We start from the raw sequence: 14,820 nt of genomic DNA, 5'->3' as shown, positions 1-14,820 counted from the left end.
CGGGGGTGAAAGGGGAGGGGGTGGTTAAGTAAACCTACCGAATGCTGAAAAGCCTGGATACAGTGGACATGGAGAGGATGTTTCCATTAGATGGAGAGTCTGGGTTCTGAGAGCACAGTCTCAGAATAAAGACGCTTCCCTTTAAAACAGATGAGAAAAATTTCTTCGGCCAAAAGATGGCTTATCAGTGGAATTTGTTGCCACAGAGGTTGGTTGAGGCTGCCATTTGGGTATGTTTATGACAGAGATTAATATACTCATGATTGCTAAGTAGCTTCAGGGTTGCAGCAGGAAGGCAGGAATATGGTGTTGGAATAAATCTCAGCCATGGTTGAGTGGTGGAGCAGACTCGATGGATCGAATCACCTAATTATGTTCCTACATCTTATATCTGACCATGACTGAACGATGACTCCTTCCTATCCCATATCAGGTTTTGTGATGTGTCAGGGACAATTACAGATTTGTTCACTGAGATCGTTATATTTGTCTTCACTGTTTAGATTTCAGTGAGCAGAAATATTTTGTTCTCCTTTGTATTGTTAACGTGCTTCATTATCTCTCATGTTAAAGTTATACCTGCAGTGAGAGATTTATTGGAAGAAAAGCCCACAACTGGAAGAAAACCACGACTGAAGATGAGGGAACAGCAGCAAGTGAACCAGCCCGAGGACTGAGAGCACCGACTGGAGAGAAACCCTTCTGACTCAGGGTTTCCAGTGATTCAGTCAGGAGAAAGTTTGGTGAGTCTCATTTACTCAGACACTGGTCCTTTAGACATTACATGCCGTATATTCCGGAGTATAAGCCGACCCCCATTTTCAAGGTTAAAAAAGGGACTTTTTCATGTTACCTTTGTATAAGCCGACCCCTTTTATAAAGGTTTTTGATTTAACCAGAAACAATCACAAGATCTCACATGCCTGTACTCAGCTTTGCCGGATCCGGAACCTGAAAATTTTGTGAACCTGCTAAGAAAACAGGCTTACACATTGAAGAGCATTATAAGCAAATTCTTAATAAATAAATCAGGGAGGAAAGTTTTGGATTAGGTCTCCAATGGTGAAGAAGCCTCTGAAATATTACCCCCGCAAAACCATTTATCACCCATCGTAATCTCGTTAAAACATAACACGGGGTGGCGGGATCAGTACGTGTACTCAGTATTGAGATTGCGACCACCATGTACAAAAGATTAAAACGAATGCGATGTGATGCTGGCTTCAAGCTGAAGGTTGTTGATTTTGCTAAAGGAACAAATAATTCTGCAGCGGCTAAGAAGTTTAGTGTAAACGAGAGAGTGTGAGAGAGCGGAGAAAGGCAGAGGACACGCTGAGGGAAATGCCAAAGAAGAAATGTGCAAACCGTGGGAAGACATGCCAGTGGCCAGAACTGGAAGAAAAAGTTTTAGAGTGAGTGAATCACCAGCAATCATCCGGATACATTGTTACTAGAGAAATGATTTAAGTTCAAGCATTGAAATGGGCCGAAAACACCGTGAGGTCAGTGAAAATTTCAAAGCTACGCGAAGTTGGTGCACCCGATTTATGAATAGATGTGATCTTGTGTTGAGACAGAAAACAAAGATTGCTCAGAAAATTCCCGCGGGGTGTTGTTTATGTTCAAGAATGCTGCTGGATGGACGAAGCGGGTTGCTTGACGTGGGTTAAAGAGGCGTGGCATAGACATCCTGAAGATTTTGGGAAGGAAAAGTCGCTACTTGTCTGGGACGTGTTCAAAGCGCAGTTGTCGGGTGAGACAAAAGCAGCACTGAAAGCTGAAAACACGGACATTGCAGTCATCCCCGGTGGTTTGATCTCCGTGCTCCAGCCACTAGATGTGATATTAAACAAACCAAAGAATTAATGCGTTGAGAGTGGAATGAATTTGACTCAAAAACAACCAATAAATACAACCTGTCTTCCCTGTATTCATTTTTCCAAAGTTGGCACCCTCTGTATCAGCCGACCCCCTAATTTTAGGACCAAAATTTGGGGCCTAATTCTCGGCTTATACACTGGAATTTATGGTATCTGTACAAAATAAAGTAGGGAATAGTTGAGGTGAGAATGAATGTATCAGTTAAGTCTGTCAGACCCAGTTGCAATAATGTACTGTCAGTGTCCCAGCTCTTTAAACTCACACACATTCCCTCAGTGTTTGCTGATTTGAAGAGCTTGCATCTTCTGAAGTAGCTTTTGGTCGGTTCTGAGTGTGGAGAGGGAAAGAGGGGTGTTTATATTTACTATCCTGCAAAAGGAGGTAATTGTTAGCAATTACTTGCTGCAAACTCACTCCCCGTACCCCGTACATTCTCAACCAGATTATTGACATCGATGACAAGTAGCAATGGGTGTCACCCTGGGGAGCTCCAGGAGGCACGGGCCTTGACTCCAATAAACAGCCTCCCATCATCACCAACACACACAAAATGCTGGTGGAACACAGCAGGCCAGGCAGCATCTATAAGGAGAAACACTGTCGACCTCTGGTGCTTCCCCCCTCCCCCTTCCTTTCTCCCGAGGCCTCCCGTCCCATGATCCTTTCCCTTCTCCAGCTCTGTATCACTTTCGCCAATCACCTTTCCAGCTCTTAGCTTTATCCCACCCCTTCCGGTCTACTCCTATCATTTCGCATTTCCCCCTACCCCCGCTACTTTCAAATCTCTTAGTATCTTTCCTTTCAGTTAGTCCTGACGAAGGGTCTCAGCCCAAAATGTCGACAGTGCTTCACCTTAGAGATGCTGCCTGGCCTGCTGTGTTCCACCAGCATTTTGTGTTTGTTGTTTGAATTTCCAGCATCTGCAGATTTCCTCGTGTTTGCTCCCATCATCACCATCTGCTTCCTACCGTCGAGCTGTTCCCAGACTCTGGGCTCTGTGACAAACACAATGGTAGCAGCAAGATTAGACAGTTATTAATATAAAGAGAGATTTGTTGCTTCCTGAAAGCTGTCTGATGCAATGGACCAGATCCGCCTTTGCTTACAACTAAATCTGCCCTAGGACGCATTCTCCCAGGTCACACTGTGTCCGATAACCCATATCCCCAACCTCCCTCCACCCCGTCGGTAGCCCCACAACATTCCCACCATTTACCCCACACCCGTACACATAAACAGATCCTCGTCACCGACATCCACTCTCACAGCTTGGGGAACCACAACGAACTGATCCTACATTCCCGGCCCTGACGGTGCAGCCGTCTGGCTCGGACCCGGCCCTGACTGTCCAGCCGCCTGGCTCGGACCCGGCCCTGACGGTGCAGCCGCCTGGCTCGGACCCGGCCCTGACGGTGCAGCCGTCTGGCTCGGACCCGGCCCTGACGGTGCAGCCGCCCGGCTCGGACCCGGCCCTGACGGTGCAGCCGCCCGGCTCGGACCCGGCCCTGACGGTGCAGCCGCCCGGCTCGGACCCGGCCCTGACGGTGCAGCCGTCTGGCTCGGACCCGGCCCTGACTGTCCAGCCGCCTGGCTCGGACCCGGCCCTGACGGTGCAGCCGCCCGGCTCGGACCCGGCCCTGACGGTGCAGCCGTCTGGCTCGGACCCGGCCCTGACGGTGCAGCCGCCTGGCTCGGACCCGGCCCTGACGGAGCAGCCGCCTGGCTCGGACCCGGCCCTGACGGTGCAGCCGTCTGGCTCGGACCCGGCCCTGACTGTCCAGCCGCCTGGCTCGGACCCGGCCCTGACGGTGCAGCCGCCCGGCTCGGACCCGGCCCTGACGGTGCAGCCGTCTGGCTCGGACCCGGCCCTGACGGTGCAGCCGCCTGGCTCGGACCCGGCCCTGACGGCGCAGCCGCCTGGCTCGTTCCCGGCACTGACGGTGCAGCCGTCTGGCTCGGACCCGGCCCTGACGGTGCAGCCGCCTGGCTCGGACCCGGCCCTGACTGTCCAGCCGTCTGGCTCGGACCCGGCCCTGACGGTGCAACCGCCTGGCTCGGACCCGGCCCTGACGGTGCAGCCGCCTGGCTCGGACCCGGCCCTGACGGTGCAGCCGTCTGGCTCGGACCCGGGCCTGACGGTGCAGCCGCCTGGCTCGGACCCGGCCCTGACGGTGCAGCCGCCTGGCTGGGTCCCGGCCCTGACGGCGCAGCCGCCTGGCTCGGACCCGGCCCTGACGGCGCAGCCGCCCGGCTCGGACCCGGCCCTGACGGTGCAGCCGCCTGGCTCGGACCCGGCCCTGACGGTGCAGCCGTCTGGCTCGTTCCCGGCCCTGACGGTGCAGCCGCCTGGCTCGGACCCGGCCCTGACGGTGCAGCCGCCTGGCTCGGACCCGGCCCTGACGGTGCAGCCGACTGGCTCGGACCCGGCCCTGACGGTGCAGCCGACTGGCTCGGACCCGGCCCTGACGGTGCAGCCGTCTGGCTCGGACCCGGCCCTGACGGTGCAGCCGCCTGGCTCGGACCCGGCCCTGACTGTCCAGCCGTCTGGCTCGGACCCGGCCCTGACGGTGCAGCCGCCTGGCTCGGACCCGGCCCTGACGGTGCAGCCGCCTGGCTCGGACCCGGCCCTGACGGTGCAGCCGTCTGGCTCGGACCCGGGCCTGACGGTGCAGCCGCCTGGCTCGGACCCGGCCCTGACGGTGCAGCCGCCTGGCTGGGTCCCGGCCCTGACGGCGCAGCCGCCTGGCTCGGACCCGGCCCTGACGGTGCAGCCGCCCGGCTCGGACCCGGCCCTGACGGTGCAGCCGTCTGGCTCGGACCCGGCCCTGACGGTGCAGCCGCCTGGCTCGGACCCGGCCCTGACGGTGCACTCACCTGGCTCGGACCCGGCCCTGACGGTGCAGCCGTCTGGCTCGGACCCGGCCCTGACGGTGCAGCCGCCTGGCTCGGTCCCGGCCCTGACGGTGCAGCCGTCTGGCTCGTTCCCGGCCCTGACGGTGCAGCCGCCTGGCTCGGACCCGGCCCTGACGGTGCAGCCGACTGGCTCGGACCCGGCCCTGACGGTGCAGCCGACTGGCTCGGACCCGGCCCTGACGGTGCAGCCGACTGGCTCGGACCCGGCCCTGACGGTGCAGCCGTCTGGCTCGGACCCGGCCCTGACGGTGCAGCCGCCCTTCGATTTACACAATCCCGAGATCAGCCCCTTCCTCATCGCCGCCCAACCAGGCTCAGAGCTCGTTAAGGAGCCTCGTATGTGGCACCTTGTCAAAGGTCTGAAAATCCACGTACACAATATCAACCAATTCTCCTTTGTCCACCCTGCTTATTATTTCTCAAAGCAATCCACCAAATTTATCAGGCAACCCTTGGTTGCCTATTCCAGTGGGGTTGATCCTAAAGCTGAGCCAGGATCCTCAAGTGTGGCACAGGGTCGGCCAAGTAGCAACAACCACTCCAACCCTCGTCCCCCCTCGAGAACCCGTCTGGTAGGGTGTGGTTCCATGCCGCTGCCCTGTTCTTTCTCCCGGCAGCCAGGGATAGGCCCCATTTCCACAAACTCAATAAGCTCCATTTAGTGGTCCAGGAGAATCATAAGTTTGACTCTTGGTACAGTTACTACTTCCCACTTGATAGGGTGCACTCTCATTATGGTCACACCAACAAGTAGTACTAGCCACTGCTGGAAATGTAACTGTTATCCCCGGCCATAGCTTGGAGGGGTCTTGTGGAGGAGATCCATGACTCCAACCCTCAAAGCAACACCATCGCCTTCCAGACCTGGATATGGTGCAATTGACAATGCTACCATTACGGCTATCAGAAAACACTGGAACTGAATTTACTTCGCTAGTATTTAGGGGCACCACTGACATGGGGATCGTAGTCTGACCATGTTGGGGAATTTCGTCACTTACCCAACATGCTCCCAGCTCCACGTGCTTGGCGTAGGTGTGGTAGAGGGACAGCAAAGTGTAAAACTGGAGGCCTCCTGAGACAGGGGCAGGTTCCCTTAGGGTCATTAAAGTCAGCATTAACCAGTACATTTTCCAGTCCTTATCAGTTCCGCCAGTAACATGTTTACAGTCCGTTTGATGTATCCGCCGGACCTGCCCTTCCACCATCACTGCAGGAGGTGTTGTCAGTAGCACTTGGTACAGTCCTCTCCACCTCAGTCCCAACTTCCTACCATCCCAGTTCCTGAGCAGGACAAAATCTCCAGTCTCGATGGTGGAGTAGTCACCTTTAGTTGGGGTTTCGTCCTCTCGATAGGCCTGTCATACCAGTGAATGCAAGCTTTGGAGAGATTTTGTTAATTTGCATAAGTATTTTCCCATCTCCTCCCCCAAGGTATGCATATGCAATGTAGCAGGTAAGCTGTCGGGGAGGAGCGGCAAACAAGGTCAGGGTCCCCATGGGTTCTCATGGGCTTCCCGTAGATAATTTCTGCCGGTGATTTCTTACTTGATGGCGTGATTCTTATATGGAATAGGACTAAGGGTAAAACCTTCAACCAGATCATTTCAGTTCCTTGTGTAAGTTTTGCCAACTTATCTTTCAACTGGCTCCTTCCACTATGTCGCTGCATTCAGATGATAGGTGCAGTGGAACTGCCGTTTTATAGCAAGGAGTTTACAGATTTCCTCATTTATTTTGGCCCATTGTCCTGGCTGATCATTTCTGGAAGTCTATAGCAAGGAGTTATTTCTTTTAGCAATATGATCACAACAATTATAGTGGTAGGAACAGCTTCAATCCATCTGCTAAATCCATCTACTATCACTGAGCAATACCTATAACAGTGGACTCCAGGTAATTCAATAAACTCAAGTTGCAAACAAGAAAAAGGTCCACCAGGCAAGGGGGTACTTCCGGAACCACAAGGCATCCCCTTTCCAGCATTTGTTTTTTTTTACAGTTTAAGCATGCTTTGGCTCGCTTTTCAGCTGCTTTCTGGAAATCAAGTTTGTAATAATGTATTAACCATCCCCTCCTTGCGCAAGTATGTACAATTATGTACATGATCTATAAAAAAAGGTAGGAACTCAGAGGGAACACAGACTTGTCCCGCAGGGGTCACCCATAAATTGGTCTGAGGTTCAAGGTGGCAACCCATTTGGGACCATAGGTTGCGCTGTCCTTCAGGGGCGTCCCCCTGTTAGTTACGTATTTCCCCCACGTACGGCATACCCGTGCTTAGATTTTGTCTAATAGGAGCTTGATGGGTTTCCCAGGGGACTAAAAGTGTGAGATTCAAGGCTGTCTGTTTGGCAGTTGCATCAGCCCTAGCATTACCCTGGAACATCTCATCACACTCCCCAGTATGGGCTGCACTTTTAATAATAGTCAAAACTCGAGGTAGCTGTAGAGCGGTGAGTAAGTTGTCTACAAAGGTAGCATTACTAATGGGGTGGCCAGAGGAAGTCAGGAATCCCCAAAGCCCCGTAGTCAGTTCATAACTGGAGTCTGTGTGAACGTTCGCACTTTAGTCTGTTGCTAGGATACAGGCAGGAGTCAGAGCAAACAGCTCAGCCTTCTGGGCGGAGACAGCTGATTCAAAAGAGTCCTCTTCAATTACAATGGCATGCAAAAGTTTGGGCACCCTGGTCAATGTTTCTGTTACTGTTAAACGAGTAAAAGTTGAACTGATTTCCAAAAGACATAAGTTAAAGATGACACATTTCAGTAATATTTTAAGCAAGGAAACTTTTTTTTTATTTCCATCTTTTACAGTTTCAAAATAACAAAAAAGGAAAAGGGCCTGAAGCAAAAGTTTGGGCACCCTGCATGGTCAGTACTTAGTAACACCCCCTTTGGCAAGTATCACAGCTTGTAAATGCTTTCTGTAGCCAGCTAAGAGTCTTTCAATTCTTGTATGGGGGGGATTTTTGCCCATTCTTCCTTTGCAAAAGGGTTCTAGTTCTGTGAGATTCTTGAGCTGTCTTGCATGCACTGCTCCTCTGAGGTCTGTCCACAGATTCTCGATGATGTTTAGGTCGGGGGACTGTGAGGGCCTTGGGCAAATCTTCAGCTTGTGCCTCTTGAGGTAGTCCAGTGTGGATTTTGAGGTGTGTTTAGGATCATTATCTTGTTGCAGAAGCCATCCTCTTTTCATCTTTGGCTTTTTTCCAGACAGTGTGATGTTTGCTTCCAGAATTTGCTGGTATTTAATTGAATTCGTTCTTTCCTCTACCAGTAAATGTCCCCGTGCCACTGGTTGCAACACAAGCCAAAAGCATGATCGATCCATCCCCGTGCTTAACAGTTGGAGAGGGGTTCTTCTCATGTAATTCTGCACCCTTTTTTCTCCAAACATACCTTTTCTCATTGCCGTCAAAAGGCTCTATTTTAACTTCATCGGTCCACAGGACTTGTTTCCAAAATGCATCAGACTTGTTCAGATGTTCCTTTGAACCTTCTGAATAGAACTCTGGGCACCTTGGCTTTAACCCAGGGCAAACTGAAACAGTGATATGGGGAAGGACCAGTCCTGTCTGTTGCCAAAGGAGATCCGGAACTTCAGGCAGTAATGTGCTGCCCTCTTTTCCTTTAACCTCTCCAATCACCGTGACTGGGAACTTCTGTCCCTCGAGGGGTGCATAATACTGGCTTTCCTCAGTTGAGCACCCCGGAGGGTCATAGCAGAGTCACATGAGTGTCGGCCGCTGGCAGAAGGGGTTCAAACGCAGTGGAGTCCAGATTAAGTGCCCACCACTGGGGGGGTCGGTAACTGGGGAAGATGTCGGTTGTTCACTAGTCCCAGGGTGACACCCTTGTCCGCACAGAGAATCTCGACTTCCAACGGACGGAGCAGGTCACTCTCTGCTAGATTACACCCCCGACTGGTGGTGACTGTAAATTAAACCTCACACTGGGTCCCCTGGAATTCCACCTGCAGTGGCTGGGTACGTGAATACGTATGTGCCCTGCCTTTGAACCCAAACAGAATGATTGTCTAATAGCTGTTTTCCATCTTCTGATACTATTTCCTGATTGACAGTGGTTGTGGTTGCAATCAATCATAAACGGAACAGGAATTCCAGCAACTTGCAATATTACATTGGGCTCTTCCTGAGGAGTGGTACTCATGGTAGGAAGTATCTTTGCTTGTCTACCCTAGCAGGGATGACAGTGGAACAACAATAGCAGGTATTTCTGGGAATAATACAGAAGGTGCAGGATCAGTTCAAAGAGGAGGAAAGATTCTAACTGGAGTAAGGGGCGACCGTGGCTGTCAAGGGAAATCAAAGATGGTATAAAAATAAAGGAGAAAAAGTATAACATAGCAAAGATGAGCAAGAAGCCAGAGGATTGGGAAACTTTTAAAGAGCAACAGAAGATAACTAAAAAGGCAATACGGGGAGAAAAGATGAGGCATGAAGGTAATATAAAGGACGATAGTAAAAGCTTCTTTAGGTATGTGAAAAGGAAAAAGTTCAGACCAAAGTTGGGCGCTTGAAGACAGAAATGGGTGAATTTATTGCGGGGAACAAGGAAATGGCAGACGAGTTGAACAGGTACTTTGGATGTGTCTTCACTAGGGAAGACACGGACGATCTCCTGATATAATAGTGGCCAGAGGTCCTAGGGTAACGGAGGAACTGAAGGAAATTTATATTGGGCAGGAAATGGAGTTGGGTAGACTGATGGCACTGAAGGCTGATAAATCTCCAGGGCTGATGGTCTGCATCCCAGGGTACTTAAGGAGGTGGCTCTGTTATTAGTAATCATTTTCCAATGTTCTATAGATTCAGGATCAGTTCCTGAGAATTGGAGGGCCGCTAATGTTATCCCACTTTTTAAGAAAGAAGGGAGAGAGAAAACAGAGAATTATAGACCAATTAGCCTGACATTAGTGGTGGGGAAGAAGAGTCAATTATAAAAGATGAAATAGCGGCCCATTTGGATAGCAGTAACAGGATCGGTCAGAGTCAGCATGGATTTACGAAGTGGAAATCATGCTTGACTAATCTGGGATTTTTTGAGGATTTAACTATGAAAATGGACAAGGGAGAGCCAGTGGATGTAGTGTACCTGGACTTTCAGAAAGCCTTTGATGAAGTCCCACATAGATTAGTGGGCAAAATTAGAGCACATGTTATTGGGAGTAGGGTACTAACATGCATAGAAAATTGGTTGGCAGACAGGAAACGAAGAGTAGGGATTAACGGGTCCTTTTCAGAATGGCAGGCAGTGACCAGTGGGTTACCGCAAGGCTCGGTGCTGGGGCCACAGCTATTTACAATATACATTAATGATTTAGATGAAGGAATTAAAAGTAACATTACCTAATTTGCAGATGACACAAAGCTGGGTGGCAGTGTGAGGAGGATGTTATGAGAATGCACGTTGACTTGGATAGGTTGGGTGAGTGGGCAGATGCAGTTTAATGTGGATAAATGTGAGGTTATCCACATTGGTGGCAAGAACAGGAAGGCAGATTACTATCTGAATGATGTCAAGTTGGGAAAAGGTGAAGTACAACAAGATCTGGGTGTTCTTGTTCATCAGTTACTGTAAGTAAGCATGCAGGTACAGCAGGCAGTGAAGAAAGCTAATGGCCTGTTGGCCTTCATAACAAGGGGAATTGCGTATAGGAGCAAAGAACCTGCAGTTGTACAGGTTCCTGGTGAGACCATACCTGGAGTATTGCCTTCAGTTTTGGTCTCCAAATTTGAGGAAGGACATTCATGCTATCGAGGGAGTGCAGCGTAGGTTCACGAGGTTGATTCCCGGGATGGCGGGACTGTCATATGCTGAAAGATTGGAGCGACTGGGCTTGTATACACGAGAATTTAGAAGGATGAGAGGGGATCTGATTGAAACATTTAAGATTATTAAGGGATTGGATATGCTGGAGGCAGGAAACATATTTGCGATGTTGGGGGAGTCCAGAACCAGAGGCCACAGTTTAAGAATAAGGGGTCGGCCGTTTAGAACCGAGTTGGGGAAACTTTTTCACACAGAAAGTTGGGGATCTGTGGAATGCTCTGCCTGAGAAGGCAGTGGAGGCCAATTCTCTGGTTGCTTTCAAGAAGGAGTTAGATAGAGCTCTTAAAGATAGCGGATTCAAGGGATATGGGGAGAAGGCAGGAACATTGTGGATGATCAGCCATGATCAGCCATGATGACAGTGAATGGCTGTGCTTGCTCAAAGGTCCAAATGGCCTACTCCTGCACCTATTGTCTATTGGTTGCACCCAACAGTCTGAGGGATTCAGAGGAACAAATTTGTAGAGAGATTGCAGACTATGCCAAGAAACAAATGTTGATATAGTTGTAACCCCTGGGTCGCCGCAGGCATCGCTCAAACTCGTTCTAGTCTAGGGGGAGCAGCCTTCGGCCCCGCCAAACTGGGTAATCAGCTGGTGTGGATGCTGTGTGATGTCCCCGCCTCGCCCAACAAATAGACAGTACACCTTATGCGATTAAATGAGTACAATTTATAAAGATTACTATAACTAAGCGATTACTAATGATACAGTATATATGAATAAGAGGGGAAAAAAAAGAAAAGGCGCCAAACTTATCAAAGTCCAAACCACTTCGTGCACAACCGTTGGAGCTCAATTACTGAAGTCTTCTGGCCACCATTCGATCCCCTCCGACTTCCTCGACCCGCCCCCTGGGACACCCACGGTGGTCGACCAGTCGCTCCACACTCCTCTGTCTCCGTCTCCTCTCCTCACGGAAAACCTTGGGCCGGGGACCCCCCCCCCCCCCCGCTCGGGGTCCGTACCGTCGCACAGCTTCCAGCACCCCGTCCTCTCTCTCTCACTCCATCGCGCCGACTCCCCAAAACCCCCACCAACAATCAGTTTATAGTCCCAAACAAGCTTCCAGCACTTATCATAACAAAGACGCTAGCATTCCTACTATTAACACAGGCGCCAGCATTCCTACTTTTAACAAAACAAAGACGCCATTTTGATTACATACACAGTAACAAAGGAAAAGAAAAAAAACCCCGTTACATAGTAAATGATTTTAACTTTCCAAATATTGACTGGGTCTCCCATACTGTAAAAGGACTAGCCGGTGTAGAGTTTCACAAATGTGTCCTTAATCAGCACGTAGAATTCCCGATGTAGAAGTGTGCAATAAGCCGTTAGGAAATGATCCAGGGTTAGTGACAGAAATTAGTGTATGGGAACACTTTGTAACTAGTGATCATAATGCCATGAGATTCCAAGTAAATATAGAAAAAGAGAGGTCTGGACCCACGGGTTGAGATTTAAATTGGAGAAAGGTCAATTTTGATGGTATCAGAAAGGATCTGACAAGTGTGGTTTGCGACAGGCTGTTTTCTGGCCAAGGAGTACTTGGTAAGCGGGAGGCCTTCAGAAGTGAAATTTTGAGGGTGTTGAGTTTGTATGTGCCTGTCAAAATAAAAGTTGAAAGGTAATTGGTGCAGGGAACCTTGGTTCTCAAGAGATATTGAGGCCCCGGATATTTTGTTCCTCTAAATGCCTCAGACTGTTGGGTTCAATCAAGACTCATCAGTAACTACAAATCATAATTCAATGTCCTGAGCATATCTGATTTTTTTATTTAGTTGTCTTCTGTTGGTTTCTAAAAACTTTCCTGTAGTTTTTGTTCTATTATTTGCCCTCTCTTTGGCTTCTCATTCCAGCCATGGTTGTGTCCTCCTGCCTTTCCAGTGCTATGTTGGGATGTATCTACTATGCACCTCCCAAATTGCTCCCAGAATCTCCAGTCATTGCTGCTCCATCGTCATTCCTACCAGTTTCCCCTTCCAATGAAGTTTGGCCAGCTTCTCTGTCATAGGGATTTGATGAAGTTCCGTGAAACAGGTCATTCCGCCCATCTAGACTGCTGAAAATATTAAACTCTCTGATACAACGATCTGCACTGGGATCATGGCCCTCCGTACCCCTACCTTCCAGGTACCTATCCAAACTTCTCAAATGGTGAAAGTGATCTGGCATGAACCACTTTTGCTGGCATCCCATTCCACACTCTCACGACCATTTCAGTAAAGAGCCTTTTCGCATGTTCCCCTTGAATTTTCACATTCCCCTCTTACCCATGACCTCTGATTGTCATCCCACCCAACAGTGGAAAAAGCTGCTTGCATTTACCCCATCTATACTCTCATAATTGTGTATATTTGGAGCAAATTCTCAAAGCAATGTATAATTTCCTTGTTTATGTTTAGAGCTTTTTGAGGTGTATAAGATGATGAGGGTACTGATCGTGTGGATAGCCAGTGGTGTCTTTCCCAGGGTTGAAATGGCTAACACGAGGGTGCACAGTTTTAAGGTGCAATGGAAATGTGTACCAAGGGGATGTCAGGGGTAAATTTTTCACACCGAGAGCAGTGGATGCATGCAATGTGCTACCAGTGGCGGTGGTATAGACGGAATCAATAGGGTCTTTTAAGAGGCTCTTGCATAGGTACATGGAGCTCAGAAAAATAGAGGGCTGTGCGTTAGGGAAATTCTCGGCAGTTTCTAGAGTAGGTTACATGGTCAGCACAACTTTGTAGGTTGAAGGGCCTGGAATATGTTGTAGACTTCAATGTTCTATGTTAAGCAGCGAAACAACATTTGCTGTACTCCAATCCTCCGGTACCTCCCCCTGTCACTAATGATGATTTAGTTATCTCTGCTAGGGCCGAGACAATTTCTGCACTTGCTTCCCCTGGCGTCCGAGGGAGCACCTTATCATGCGCTGAAGATTTATCCACTCACATCTGCCTTGGGAGAGCAAACATCTCCTCTTCCTTAATCTGTGCAGGGTGCACGATGTTAATGCCACTTTTCTCACACTTTCATCGACTCTGTGTCCAACTCCTGAGTACATAGATATGGAAAAAGCATTTAGGATCTTCCCCATCTGTTTTGTTTCCCAGCCTGGTCTTCCAGAGCACCAACTTTGTGCCTTGCAATCCTTTTGCTGTTAATCTGTCTCTAGAATCCCTGAGGATCTTTTCTGCAAGGGCAACCTCATGCTTTCTTTTAGCCATCCTGATTTATTTCTTATGTGTTCTCTTGCATTTCTTATACTCCATAAGAACCTGCCTGCCTATCCCTGTTATACAACTCCATTTTGTGCTTCACCAGGGTCTCAATATCTCTTGAAATCCAAGGTTCCCTACAGTTTCTATCTTTGCCTTTTATTCTGACAAGCACATACCCTATTTGTACTTCCAGAATTTCGCTTTGAAGGCCTCCCACTCACCAAGCAAACCTTTGCCATAAAGCAGCCTGTCCCAGTCCACAGTTGCCAGATCCTAGAGTCATAATTCCAGGTGTTGATTGATGCCCTGAACACATCCGCCTTTCCTTCGATGCTCCTTGTATTGACATATACGGACGGGGCTCAGCATATTCACTGCACCATGCTCAGCTGTTTAATTCCTGACTTTGTCTGAGAACAGAACAACATCTGTCTCTACAACCCCTCCACTATCTGTTCTGTCATTCTGTCCCATTCCCCCTGCAACTTTAGTTTAACCTCCCCGACCCTCACCTCCCACGATGCAGCTCTATTATCCATTTGGCTTTCATCTCCCAGATCAATGAATAGGAGGTGCATACCAGGTACAGGCAGATAGGAACAAATGGGGTACTTGTGAAGTACAGGAAATTCAAGTGAACACTTATGAAAGAAATAAAAGAAGGCATGAGGTTGCCCCAGCAGACAAGGTGAAGGAGAATCCTCAGGGATTCTGCAGATATGTTAAAAGCAAAAAGATTGCAAGGAACAAAATTAATCCTCTGGAAGATCAGAATGGTAACCCATATGAGGTAACAAAGTAGATGTGGGAGGTTTTTTTTGCATCCGTATTTACACAGGAGATGGACATAGCATCTGTAGAAGTGAGGCAAAGCAACATCACCTTCATGGAACCTGTACAGATTACAGAGGTGGAGGTGTTTGCTGTCTTAAGGCAAATTGCCATTGATCAATCCCCAG

The sequence above is a fragment of the Hemitrygon akajei genome, unplaced genomic scaffold (genome assembly GCF_048418815.1).
Source record: "Hemitrygon akajei unplaced genomic scaffold, sHemAka1.3 Scf000182, whole genome shotgun sequence".
Taxonomy (NCBI): Eukaryota; Metazoa; Chordata; class Chondrichthyes; order Myliobatiformes; family Dasyatidae; genus Hemitrygon; species Hemitrygon akajei.
The sequence above is the reverse complement of the archived record's forward strand: the minus strand, read 5'-3'. Positions refer to the sequence as shown.